This window comes from Herpailurus yagouaroundi, unplaced genomic scaffold (genome assembly GCF_014898765.1).
Source record: "Herpailurus yagouaroundi ecotype Mexico unplaced genomic scaffold, PumYag 141, whole genome shotgun sequence".
NCBI classification, from domain to species: Eukaryota; Metazoa; Chordata; class Mammalia; order Carnivora; family Felidae; genus Herpailurus; species Herpailurus yagouaroundi.
The window spans coordinates 413618-428359 of NW_024412396.1; positions in this window are offsets into that span (position 1 = coordinate 413618).

Sequence of the window (14742 nt, forward strand, 5' to 3'; positions counted from 1 at the left end):
CCCCTGGAACCAGGGAACTGGCCTGGCAATTATCACTCAAGGCTTAGTGCTGCCAGGAGCTGGCCTAGCACTATCAGCCAAGCCTGCTGTATAAACCTGTTGAAAATAAACAACTCCACAGAATGCCACCTCGAACCAGGTCACTATGTGAACATGATAGATGAAGACAAAACAAGACCACTCCATAATTATGTCTGAGCACGGACAAAATCAAGAACACAGTCCCAACTATAAAAAATGACCAAACATCCCCCTCTTTAGGCTAATATGAGTGACTGCCACCTCTTTACCCAGTAAAGCTTCAGCCCAATTGCCTTCTAGATAAAAATTAACATACCTAATCACAGGGGCACCTGGTTGGCTCAGTCAGTTAAGCATCTGACTTCAGCTCATGTCATGATCTTGCAGCCCATGAGTTTGAGCACCACATTGGGTTCCGTGCTGATAGTTCAGAGCCTGGAGCCTGCTTCAGATTCTGTATCTCCCTCTCTCTCTGACCCTCCCACACTCATACTCTCTCTCCCTCCCTCTCTCTCTCTCAAAAATAAAGATTTAAACTTTTTAAAAATTTAATTTAAAAACAAAGATACCTAATCATAGAATTTTCTTCCACTTTCTGACAGCATCCAGAGAAAACCTCTATTTCTTTACATTCTTCCCAAAGTCAATTAACACAAACCCAAATCATATAATAAATCCCTTCTAGCATCTTCCTATTGGATTCCCCATGTTCCTAAAGGCATATTTCCTCCCTTGCTGCAAAAAGCTAATAAACTTATTTTTCTTCGACTACAGTATGTTCTTGATGGTCTTTGCATGACCATGAATCAACAACACTTTGATACCTAGTTAGAACTCAAAATGCTTGTTGAGTACTTTTATCTCAATAATTTTACTTATGAAAATAATATGCAGTTGTAACAAAGTCAATCAGTGAAGAAGTGTATAAAGATGATGTATTTCCCGCCTGCATTCTCATCCTCACCAATCTGTCACTCTCCTCTTCAAAGTCAACATTCCTCAGTTCTCTGTCTGGGCTTCAACACACTTCATAGTATGGCTCCACTAATCCTGCTTTGTTTTCCTTCTCTTCCCAAATGAACCCTCAGCTCTAGTCGGGCTACTCAACCACTCCATTCTCTACCCTCTCCACACTGTTGCTTAGGTTACTCTTTAAACCTGGAAAGCCTCACTTTCCCTTCTGCTATGCAACTGGACACTTAGATTCTTAGGGTCTTATTTTGTAAAATAGGTATGTAACTTACATCTTGAAAACAAGGTCATAAGGATTAAATGAGACAATTTATGTAAGGACCATAGCATAATAAAAGACACATAATAGATTCTCAGTACATGTTTGTTCCCCTTTCCTTCCTATCTTTCCAATCTGACCATGGATAATTTGCTGGTTATTCCATCAGACTGTCACTATGCTCATGAAAACCTTTGTTTCCAAATAATACATATACATATTAATTTGTAACTAATGCATTAAAGTGCAAACTCTAGATTCAGACATTTATATGCTGCCTTGTCTGCTAGCTATGACTTTGGGCAAGTTGCTTGAATGCCACAACTTCAGCTACTTCACTTGTAAAATACGATAGTAATAACAGCTATCTCAAAGGGGTATTATGAGTCAATACTTTATTTAAAAACTAATTCAATACTTTTTAAGCACTTTGCATTGTGCCTGGTAAACAGTATCACTCAATAAATATTTTTAACTCAATAAGATGTAATAGTATCTTTTTAAAATTTTTTTTAGTTTATTGATTTATTTTGAAAGGGGGGAGGGGCAGTGAAAGAGGGAGAGAGAGTCCCAACCAGGCTCCGGACTGTCAGTGCAGACCCAACACAGGGCTTGAATTCACAGACCATGAGATCATGACCTGAGCCGACATCAAGAGTTGGACCCTTAACTGACTGAGCCACCCAGGTGCTTCTAAAATATAATAGTATATTTTAAAGCCAGTACATATAATTTAACCTCATTCTATTTAAGACACAGTGTGTTCCACCAAACAAACATATCACAATTTGCTTATCAATTACTCACTTAAGACACTTTATTGCATCCAATATTTTATATTTAAACAATGCTGTGACTTATGTCCTTGAATATATGTCTTTATATATTCACATCAGTATTCCAGAAATTAGAGATAGGATTCCTGGAATACAGGAAATGTATATTTTTAATTTTGAGAAATGCTTCTAAATAAGATATCTGCAAATAGTGTATGGCTCTTCAACAAATGGTGCTGGGACAACTAGATATCCACATGCAAAGAATTAAGTTGAACCCACATGCAAAAAATTAATTCAAAATGAATCAAAGACCTAAATGTAAGAGCTAAACCTATGAAACTCCTGGAAGAAAACATACATTTAAATCTTTGTGATCTTGGATTATGTGATTTTTAAGACATAATACCAAAAATACAAGCAATAAAAGAAAAAATAAATTAGACTTCATCAAAATTTTAAGATTTTTCTGCTTTGAACGATGCTATCAAAGTAAAAGTTCACAAAATGGGGAAAAAATATTTGTAGATCATGTATCTGGTAAGAGTCTATTATCCAGAATATATCAAGAACTCTTACAACTCAACATTAAAAACACAAATGGGGGAGGAGTCAACATGATAGAGAAGTGGGGGGGGGGGCTGAAATTCCCTCATCCCTCAAACACAGCAGTATTGAGGCCAGAAGACTTGGAATTCCAAGAATCCAGGCTACAGAGTGGCAGAAACATCTCCAGGGGCCCATGGAGACAGCTTGGCAGGACAGAGGTGCATGCTTGAAAACTGAAAGAGATAAAACAGGCAGCATAGGCACAGACTAAAGGGGAACCTCTTCGGTGGAGAGACAAAAGTAAGAGAAAGAAAGGTTGTGGAAGTGCGGGATTGTATTTGGACAAGAGAAAAACTTATCCAGACCATGGACTAGGGTATGGAAAAAAATGGAGAGCCAGTCTCTAACGTGCAAACAGCATTAGGAGTGATGATCCAGGGTTGGCTCCACTTTTCCTGGACCACAGCCACCCTAGGGGGCAGGGGGAGCCAGCCCCTGGCTCAGTAGTCAACTCAGAGGCCCAGTCGGAGAGAGCAGTCCCCTCCCCTTGAGTGAGAAGAAGGTAGATAGCCACTCCAAAGACAAAAGACCCTTGAGGTGCCAGCCAGAGGCCCTTTGTCAGTTGGGTGGAGTGGCACTACTCCAGAACTGGGGTGGGAGGAGTGGAATCCTTTAAGAATCTCAGCGAGCACCTGGGAGCACATGAGACTGTGGAGTGGGACAAACCAGCCTGCTTGTGCCCACGGGGCAGTATGAGGACTGCCTGAACAGTGTGGTTTGGAACACCTGGTCTAGGGAGGAGAGACTGAGGTATGCCATTTTTCTCCAGGTCACCAACATGGTGGGGCTTCAAGAAACAGGACAGCAGACCCCCAGTGGAGATGGAACCTTCTTACACCAAACTCTGCCCCTCTGTGCCTGGCAACTGCCTGTCTACTGGAGAGAGATTGACATTGACTGAACCAGAAGGCCCCTCCTCCAGACCAGAACAGCCACCAGCTCCAAGGCATCATCAGACAATGGTCCAGGGGATTTTCATTTTCTGATTTGATTCTTGGTCTATATATATATATATATACACACATGTATATATATACACATATATATACACACATATATATGTAGTTGTTGTGGGTTTCTTTTTCTTTTCTTATCTTCTTTCCCTTCTCTATTCTGGTTGTTGGTTTGTTTAAGCAGGTATTTTTAATCTATTCTTTTTACACCTCTTCTGTATCGCCTTCCTTATTTTCCTCTCTCTGTGTCTGGATTAAGCTGTATAGTTTCTCTGAATCTCTGCCTGGTAATTTTCTCCCTGCCCCTGTCATTTCTCTTTGCATAGGATAAGGTTGCTTCCACCCCCTCCCTTTATCAATTTTTTTGTAGAGTTACTTCAGTGAACAAATCAACGCACACCTGGTGGAAGGTCAAAACTGCCACTACGAGTAGGGAGATAAGGCAACCAGAGTCACAACAGCAGAGAGCATGCAACACACTCTAAAAATACTTCCTTAAAGGCAAGGCCCTGGAGAGTGTATGACCCCTTTTTAATACAGTAGTACTCTCAGGTGCACAACACATAACAAGCTATTAAATCATGTAAAAGACAGACAACTAGCCAAAATGATTACACAGAAGAATTGTTCTCAAAAGAAATTTCAGGAAGAAATGACAGCCAGAGAATTGCTGAAAACAGATATAAACAATATATTTGAACAAGAATTTAGTATAATAGTCACAAGACTAATAACTGGGCTTGAAAAAAGCCTAGAAGGCAGCAGAGAATCTATTGCCACAGAGATCAAGGACCTAAGAAATAGTCAAAGCGAATTAAGAAGTGCTGTAAATGAAATGCAAAATAAGCTATATGCAATGGCAGCAACGATGGAGGAAGCAAAGGGGAAAGTAAATGAAATTTAAAAATTATGGAAAATAATGAAGCTGGAAAAAAAAGAGAGATAGTAAAATACTAGACCATAGGGGGAAAATTAGAGACTTAAGCGATTCAATGAAATGTAATAATATACATATCATAGGAGGTCCAGAAGAAGAAGAAAGAGAGAAAGGGGCAGGTTTATTTGAGGAAATTATAGCTGAGAACTTCCGTAATCTGAGGAAGGAAGCATACATCCAAGTCCAAGAGGCACAGAAAACTCCCTTCAGAATCAACAAGAACAGGTCGTCACCATGGCATATCACAGTGAAACTGGCAAAATACAAAGATAGAGAGAGAATTCTGAAAGCAGTTTGGGACAATGGTCCTTAATCCAGGTGTAGACACATGAGGATAATAGAAGCCCGGTCCACTGAAATGTGGCAGGCCAGAGCAAGTGGCAGGAAATATTCAATGTGCTGAATAGGAAAAATATGCAGCTAAAAATCCTTTATCCAGCAAGGCTGCCATTCATAATATAAGAGAGATAAAGGCTTTCCCAAACAAAAACTGAAGGAGTTCATGACCACTAAACCAGCCCTGCAGAAGATGCTAATGGGGACTCTGTGAGTGAAATGCTACAAAGGACTAGAGACATCACCATAATCATGAAACCTACAGATAACACAATGACACTAAATCCATATCATTCAATAAACACTCTGAATGCAAATGGGCTAAATGCCCCAATCAAAGGACATAGTGTATCAGAATGGATTTAAATAAATAAATAAGTAAATAAATAAATAAATAAGATCCATCATATGCTGCCTCTAGGAGATTCCTTTTAGACTTGCAGATTTAGACCTAAAGACACCTGCAGATTGAAAGTTGGGAGATGGAGAACCATTGATCATGCTATTAGAAGTCAAAAGAAAGCTGAGTAACCATATTTATATAAGACAAACTAGATTTTTTTTAATGTTTATTTATTTTTGAGAGAGAGAGAGACAGAGCATAAGCGGGGGAGAGGCAGAGAGAGAGAGGGAGACACAGAATCTGAAGCAGGCTCCAGGCTCTGAGCTGTCAGCACAGAGCCCAACAACAGCGCTCAAACTCACAAACTGTGAGATCATGACCTGAGCCAAAGCCGGACGTTTAACTGACTGAGCCACCTAGGCGCCCCAAGACAAACTAGATTTTAAACTAAAGACTGTAACAAGATTGAGGAGGGCATTGTGTCATAATTAAGGGGTCCATCCATCAAGAAGAGCTAACAGTTGTAAATGTTTATGCCCCCAATTTGAGGGAATCCAAATATATAAATCAATCACAAATATAAGCAATCTTAAGGATAATAATATGGTAATTGCAGGTGACTTTAATACTCCACTTACAACAACCATCTAGGCATAAAATCAATAAAGAAACAATGACTTTAAATGATACACTGGACCATATGGACTTGACAGATATATTCAGAACTTCCCTCCAACAGTAACATAATACACATTCTTTTCAAGTGCATATGGAACATTCTCCAAAAATAGGTCACATACAGAGTCACAAAGTAGCCCTCAATAAATATAAAAGGATTGAGATCATACCATGCATATTTTCAGGATCACAATGTTATGAAACTTGAAATTAACCACAAGAAAACAATTTGGGAAGCCTCCAAATCCATGGAAGTTAAAGAACATCCTACTAAGCAATGAATAGGTCAACCAGGAAATTAAAGAAGAAATTTAAAAATATATGAAACAAATGAAAATGAAAATATGACGTCCAAACATTTTATGATGCAGTAAAGGCAGTCCTAAGAGGAAAATACATTACAATCCAGGGCTATATCGAGAAACAAGGAAAATCCCAATATAAAATCTAACAGCACACCTAAAGGAACTAGAAGCAAAACAGCAAAGAAACCCCAAGGCCAGCAGAAGATGAGGAATAATAAAGATTAGAGCAAAAATAAACAATATAGAGAAAAAAAAAAAAGAACAGATCAATGAATCTAAGAGCTGAGTTTTTTTTTAAAGAATAAATAAATTTTATAAGCCCCTAACCAGACTTCTTAAAAAGAAAAGAGAGAACCCAAATAGATAAAATCACAAATGGAAGAGGAGAGATCACAACCAACACCACAGAAATACAAACGATTATTAGAGAATACAATGAAAAATTATATGCCAACAAACTGGACAATCTGGAAGAAATGGACAAATTCCTAGACATCACACACTACCAAAACTCAAATGGGTAGAAATAGAAAATTTGAACAGACCCAGAGATTTAATCAATTATCAAAAATTCCCCAACAAATAAGAGTTCTGAGCCAGATGGATTCCCAGGGAATTCTACCAGACGTTTAAAGTAGAGTTAATACCTATCCTTATCAAGCTGTTCCAAAAAATAGAAACAGAAGGAAAGCTTCCAGACTCATTCTATGAAGCCATCATTACCTTGATTCCCAAACCAGACAGAGATCCCACTAAAAACAAGAATTACTGGCCAATATCCCAGATGAACATGGATGCAAAAATTCTCAACATGATACTAGCAAATCGAATTTAACAGTACATAAAAAAAAATATTCACCATGACCAAGTGGGATTTACTCCTGGGCTGCAGGGCTGCTTCAATATTTGCAAATCAACCAGTATGATTCAACACATCAATAGAAGAAAGGATAAGAACCATATGATCCTATCAATAGATGCAGAAAAAACATTTGAAAAAATGCAGCATCCTTTCTTAATAAAAACCCTCAAGAAAGTCGGGATAGAAGGAACATACCTTAACATCACAAAAGCCATATATGAAAGGCCCACAGCTAATATCATCCTCAATGGGGAAAAACTGAGAGCTTTCCCTGAGACTGGGATGTCTACTCTCACCACAGTTGTTTAACATAGTGTTGGAAGTCCTTGCCTCAGCAATCAGACAACAAAATGAAATAAAACGCATCCAAATTGGCAAAGAAGATGTCAAACTTTCACTTTTCACGGATGACATGATACTTTATATGGAAAACCTGAAAGATTCCACCAAAAAACTGCTAGAACTGATACATGAATTCAGCAAAGTCGCAGGATATAAAATCATTGTACGGAAATAGGTTGCATTTCTGTACATTAATAATGAAGCCACAGAAAGAGAAATCAAGGAATCGGTCCCATTTAGAATTGCACCAAGAACCGTAAAATACCTAACCAAAGAAGTAAAAGATCTGTATGCTGAAAACTATAGAAAACTTATGAAACAAAGCATAAGAGACTCTTAAAAACTGAGAACAAACTGAGGGTTGATGGGGGGTGGGAGGGAGGGGAGGGTGGGTGATGGGTATTGAGGAGGGCACCTTTTGGGATGAGCACTGGGTGTTGTATGGAAACCAATTTGACAATAAATTTCATATATTGAGGAAAAAAACAAAACTTATGAAACAACTTAAGGAGACACAAAGAAATGGAAAAGCATTCCATGCTCATGGATTGGAAGAACAAATATTGCTAAAATATTGTTACTACCCAAAGCAATCTACACATTCAATGCAATCACAATCAAAATTGTACCAACATTCTTCTCAGAAATAGAACAAATAACTGTAAGATTTGTATGGAACTACAAAAGACCCTGGATAGCCAAAGTAATGTTGAAAAAGAAAACCAAAGCTGGAGGCACCACAATCCCGAACTTTAGCCTGTACTACAAAGCTGTAATCATCAAGATGGTATGGTACTGGCACAAAAACAGACACAAAGACCAATGGAATAGAATAGAGAACCCAGAATTGGACCCACAAATGTATGACCAACTAATCTTTGACAAATCAGGAAAGCGTATACAATAGAAAAAAGGCAGTCTCTTCAGCAAATGGTGGTGGGAAAACTGGACAGCAATATGCAGGAGAATGAAACTAGACCACTCTCTTATACCCTACACAAAAATAAACTCTAAATGGATGAAAGACCTAAGTGTGAGACAGAAACCATCAAAATCCTAAAGGAGAAAACAGGCAACAACCTCTTTGACCTCAGCTGCAGCAATTTCTTGCTCAACACGTCTCTGAAGGTAAGGGAAATAAAAGCAAAAATGAACTTTTGGGATCTCATCAAGATGAAAAGCTTCTTCACTGCAAAGGAAACAATCAACAAAAGTAAAAGGCAACTGATGGAATGGAAGAAGATATTTGCAAATGACATATCAGATAAAGGGTTAATATCCAAAATCTATAAAGAACTTACCAAACTCAACACCCAGAAACCAAATAATCTAGTGAAGAAATGGGCAGAAGACATAAATAGACACTTTTCCAAAGAAGACATCCAGATGGCCAACAGACACATGAAAAGATGCTCAACATCGCTCATCATCAGGGAAATACAAACCAAAACCACAATGAGATACCACCTCACACCAGTCAGAGTGGCTAAAATGAACAACTCAGGAAACAACAGATGTTGGTGAGGTTGTGGAGAGACGGGAAACTTCTTGCACTGTTGGGAATGCAAACTTGTGCAGCCGCTCTGGAAAACAGTGTGGAGGTTCCTCAAAAAAATTAAAAATAGTATTACCCTATGACCCAACAATAGCACTACTAGGAATTTATCCAAAGGATACAGCAGTGCTGATTCATAGGGGCACATGTACCCCCAATGTTTATAGCAGTACTATCACACTATCAACAATAGCCAAGTTATGGAAAGAGCCTAAATGTCCATCAACTGGTGAATGGATAAAGAAGATGTGGTGTGTGTATGTATATGTATGTATATATATATATACATATATATACATATACATACACACACACACACACACACACACACACACATACACAATGGAATACTACCTGACAATGAGAAAGAATGAAATGTTGGTCTTTTCAATGACATGGATGGAACTGGAGGGTATTATGGTAAGTGAAATAAGTCATTCAGAGAAAGACAGATATCAGATGTTTTCACTGATATGTGGAATTTGAGAAACTTAACAGAAGACCATAGGGGAAAGGAAGGGGTGAAAAAAAAATAGTTTCAAACAGAGAAAGACACAAACCATAGGAGACTCAAATATAGAGAACAAACTGAGGGTTAATGGGGGGTTCAGGGGGAGGGGAAAATGGGTGCTGGGCATTGAGGAGGGCAGTTGTTGGGATGAGCACTGGGTGTTGTATGTAATTGATGAATCATGGCAATATACTCCCGAAGCCAAGAGCACACTGTATACACTGTATGTTAGCTAACTTGACAATAAATTATATTTAAACCAAATAACTCAACTTTTTAAATGCACAAAGATATGAACAGAAATTTCTCCAAATAAGATATACAAATGGCCAGTGAGCACATAAAAAGATGCTCAACATCGTTAGTCATTAGGGAAAGGTAAATCAAAACCACAATGAGATACCATTTCATACCCATGTAGCACAGCTAGCTTCAAAAAGACAGACAATACAAGTATTGACAAGGATGTGGAAAAACTAGAACACGCACATATTGTTGGCTGAAGTATGAAATGGTATAGCTCCTTTAAAAAACAATTCAGCAATTTCTCAAATAAATATAGAGTTACATGATCCAACAATTTTCATGCATAGGTATACACCCAAGAGAAAAACATATGTGTGCACAAAATGTGTATACAAGTTCTCAGGGCAGCATTATTAATAATAGCCAAACAATAAAACAACCTAAAAGTCCATCATCTCATGAATGGACGAAATGTGGTGTATACATAGAATGGAATATTATTCCGTCATAAAATGGGGCTAAGTATGATACTTACTACAACATGAATGAACTTTGAAACATTATGTGAAATAAAACATTCCAGACGCAAAGGTAACACATTGTATGATGTCATTTACATAAAAATGTCCAGAGTAGGCAAATCCATACAGACAGAAAGTAAATTAGTAGTTATAAAGGACTAGGCAGCGGGGGAAAATGGGGAATGACTGGTAATGGACACCCAGTTTTGGAGGGAGTGATGAAGATATTCTACAATCAGCTGACGGAGATGGTTGTACAACTTTGTGAATATACTAAAAACTACCTACACTTTAAAAAGGTGAATTTTATGCAATGAGAAGTACATCTCACTAAAAAACTTGCATGAACATGCTCATTTTCCCATAGCCTCCCCAGCACTGGATCTTATCACTCTTTCTCATTTGTTTACCAATATGAGTGGTGAGATTAATATTGTGTTAATTTTCCTTCCTTGCACTGAACATTAAATGCCACAAGAGCTTAGGAAAATAAGATATCAATATATACTGTAAACAAATTTATTTAAGGAGGAAGTTGTGGCCAGGGCACTTGGGTGGCTCAGTCAGTTAACTATGGGATTCGGTTTTAGCTCAGGTCATGATCTCACAGTTCGTGTGTTTGAGGCCGTCAGGCTCTGCACTGGCAGTGCACAACCTGCTTAGGATTCTCTCTCTCTCCCTCTCTCTCTCTGCCCCAAATTGTTGCTCTCTTCCTCTTTCTCTCTCTCTCAAAATAAATAAATACATAAATTAACTTTAAAAAAAAAAAGGAGGAAGTTGTTATTGATCTGTGGCTTGAAGTTGGGAAGAAGAGAACATTATATATATGTAGATACTACCCCCTCCAGGAAGTGGAGCTTAACCCCTTTTCCCAAAAGGTGGCCTAGACTTAGTGACTTGTTTTTTATTTTGGAGTATTTTATATGTACAGAAGTTTAAAAGATAGTACATAAAATTCCAGTATACCCCTCACCCAATTTACCCCATTGTTAACAACGTATGTAGTACATTTGGTAAAACTAATAATTTTAGTACTTCCTGCATTATCTTTTTGTAGATTTAAGTAAGAATGCATAATTTCTTTCACTTCCTTACTTGGCAATAATAGCCCCACAAAACAGGCCAGTATGGTGTCAAAAGCACTAGACCTGGTTTCAGGAGACCCAGATTTAAGCCCAGGCTTACCACTCACTAGTTTAAAACTCTTACACTGCTATATCCAATACTAGAGTAGGTGTTGAATCAACGTTGATAAATCTAATCAGGAACTGAGTCTAGGAGAAACCGGTGAAGAAGTGAAGGAGGCTTCCTCTTTGCTTGGCAACTTATGAATCAAACTATAAGAATAGGCAAACAAATAAAAGAAAGTATATAGTCCTTTCCCCCACCAACCCCCCAGTTGTTGAATCCTGGCAGGCAAAAAGTAAATGGCCTGCACCAGGAAATAAGCACAAAAAGAATGAAAGCTAGACAGGGCAAAATACTGGTAGGCTTAACTTCACTAAGATTTCTTATCCCCTGGGAAGCAGTTTTTCCTGACCACACTGGGAGACCATGTACTCTCCCATGCAGTGGGGCCATACCCTAGAATCCTAGCACTCTAGATCTACTTCTGATAGATCATTCTATCAGATACTCATCTAACAGAATTCTGGTTAACATTTTCTACAGACATAATGACCTGAACGAAAATGAACAAGACCGTGTAGTCATTTTCTTTATCTTCTCTGTAAATATGAGCATGTAAAGTATATGGGGGGGAAAGAGTGAGAATATGATATCTTAAATCTAAAGCAAGAATAAGAAAGACATATGTAAGCAAAAATAGAAAAATGTGTTCAGAGAATTATAATCAACAACAGAATAATGTATATTCATTCAACATTTATTGTTTACTATAAACAGATACTATGCTAGGTTAGGGATACATTTTAGAAAGACATATTTCCTACCTAGAAGAGATCAAAATCTCATGGGATATTATTTATAATAGTTTACAAATCACTTATACATTACACAGTAATAAGAATATATACATATGGTTGCTTTATCTAGAACACAGTTCTCAATGAACACTGAATAAAACTGTATAGACTGAGATTCCTGTTCCTTTCTTGGTCTTGTCCCAAGATACACCCTTGTAAGCATGTTCATCCATAGGCTAACAACTATCCTATCATTTAGTAGAAAAGTCACAATTCAACCCTTAGAGAAGTCTTCCATCCTGGACCTTGACTGTAGCCTGGCCAAAAAGCATTGGTATAAAGCACTCAAAGTCAAGTCTACTACTGCATTGCTTCTCCAAGGGTGAGCTGGAACCAGGACAATTTCCTTCAGCAGTATCCATTTGTTCAGAAAGAGGTCACAAGAATGTGCTTGTATATGCCACAGGAGATAAATTTACTCTGTATCATAGCTTTAAAATCATACTTAAAAAATGTTTTTAAATGTCATTTAAAAATGTAATCCAAGAAGGGACACCTGTGTGGCTCAGTTGGTTGAATGTCCGATTTCAGCTCAGGTCATAATCTCAAGGCTTATGTGTTCGAGCCCCGTGTCGGCCTCTTTGCCGACAGCTCAGAGCCTGGAGCCAGCTTCAGATTCTGTGTCTCCCTCTCTCTCTGCCCCTCCCCTGCTCACACCCTGTCTCTCTCTCTCTCAAAAATAAACAAACATTAAAAAAATTTTTTTTTAAATGTAACCCAAAAAGTCAACCCCAAAAGACTATATACTCTATGATTCCAACTGTATGACATTCTGGAAAAGGTGAAACTGTGGAGACAGTAAAAAGACCCGTGGTTGTTAAGGGTTAGATGAGAAGGGAAGGATGAATAGGTGGAGAACAGAGTATTTTTAGGGTAGTGAAACTATTCTGCATGATACTAAAATGGTGGATACAAGTCATTAGACATTTGTCAAAATCCACAGAATATACAATCAACCTCAAGAGTGAATCCTAATGTAAACAAGCCATGGATTTTGGATGTAAGTTCATTGACTATAACAAATGTAACATTCTAATGCAGGATCTTGATGGTTGGGGAAGTGTGTGTGTGTGTAGAAGGTACATGGGAACTCAACAGTCAACTTTGCTGTGAACCTAAAACTGCCTTAAAAAAATAAACTATATTTAAAAAATAATCTTAAAAAATTGCAACCCAATAATGATAATTGGCCAAAACTGCACAATTAGTGTTTATTCTCCTTTGCGCAGTGATAAACAGAAGCAAAGTAAGATTTCCACAAGGCTTTTTTTGCTAGAGAGAAGCACTCTGTGGACCAAAATGTAGAGGCTCACATGATAACCTTTCCTCAAATGATTAGTCTTTTCATCTACTCATTTCTCCTATCATTCATTTGTCCCATTTTTGAGACCTCAATCAAGTATCTTCTTCTCCCCTCTGTGCTAGCAAGAACAAAAAAACCTGCAGGTCAAATACAGTAGTTGGCAAGTCTCAAAGAGGTTGGCATTGTTCATGCTGCCCCTGTGTGAAAGCAATGCCCAATGGGTTCCCATTCCCCCAGGCCTAATTGAAAGACAAAGTTGCTTTAACAGATTAGAAAAGAAACTTGAAGAAGCAGAGTCATAGCAAAAGATCCTGGGGTCCCCAGGTGCCAGTTTGGGACTCTCAGCAGCAGCTCTGCCTTGGCTGATTAAAGCAGGAGTTGGAGGCCCGTGAGAGCCAATTAGAAAAGGAAGTCAAGGTGAGGAAAGGAGAAATGATTCCAGCAACTACCAATTAAAAGTGAATGGATCTCACAGCACTGGGGGACCATGACTCAAACTGTTGCATCAGCCAAGTTCTAGTACTAATTCCCTAAACATGAAAAGGGAGCAAAAGGGAGAGAAGCAGCAGAGTTTCACACACTGGCAAGCGTCCACTGCTTATCCCAAGTGCACACATACCTGGCAATTAAGGTGAAAGGGATACCTCTTGATTAGCCATGTAGAAAACCCCAAGAAAATGCCATGAGAGTGACAGGCCTTACAGGCTGGAAAACACACCCAATGGAGTTATTCAGGGTGTTGCGGATACAACATCCCTGCTACTAATTCAGACTCACACCTGTCAGACCAGATCACACATGACCCATTGTCCTTTATAGAACAATACTACTTCCATGATTACCCTCCCCTCCATCCTGTACTTGTAAAATACCTGATGATTTTCAAGCAAGTTCACAAATAGCACTTCATTGACTGTCATAAAATCCCTGTGGGTTTTGTCCAGGATGTATCAGTATTTCCATCTAATAATCTAAAGACGTTAATGCTGAAGTTCAAGAGATTTGCCTAAGATCACACAAATAGTATTACTTGTATATTTTAAGTGATAGGCCACTAGGCTGACATATACACAGACTATCTGTGGAAGAAAACATAAGAAAATGGAGTGGTTGCTACATCAAGAGAACTAGGAGTCAGGAGGGGAAATGAAGCTTGCTGCTATTACCTTTTTTTTTTTTTTTTTTTGGTAACTTCACAATTTTATGCTATTGTGTATTTAACTTCCTG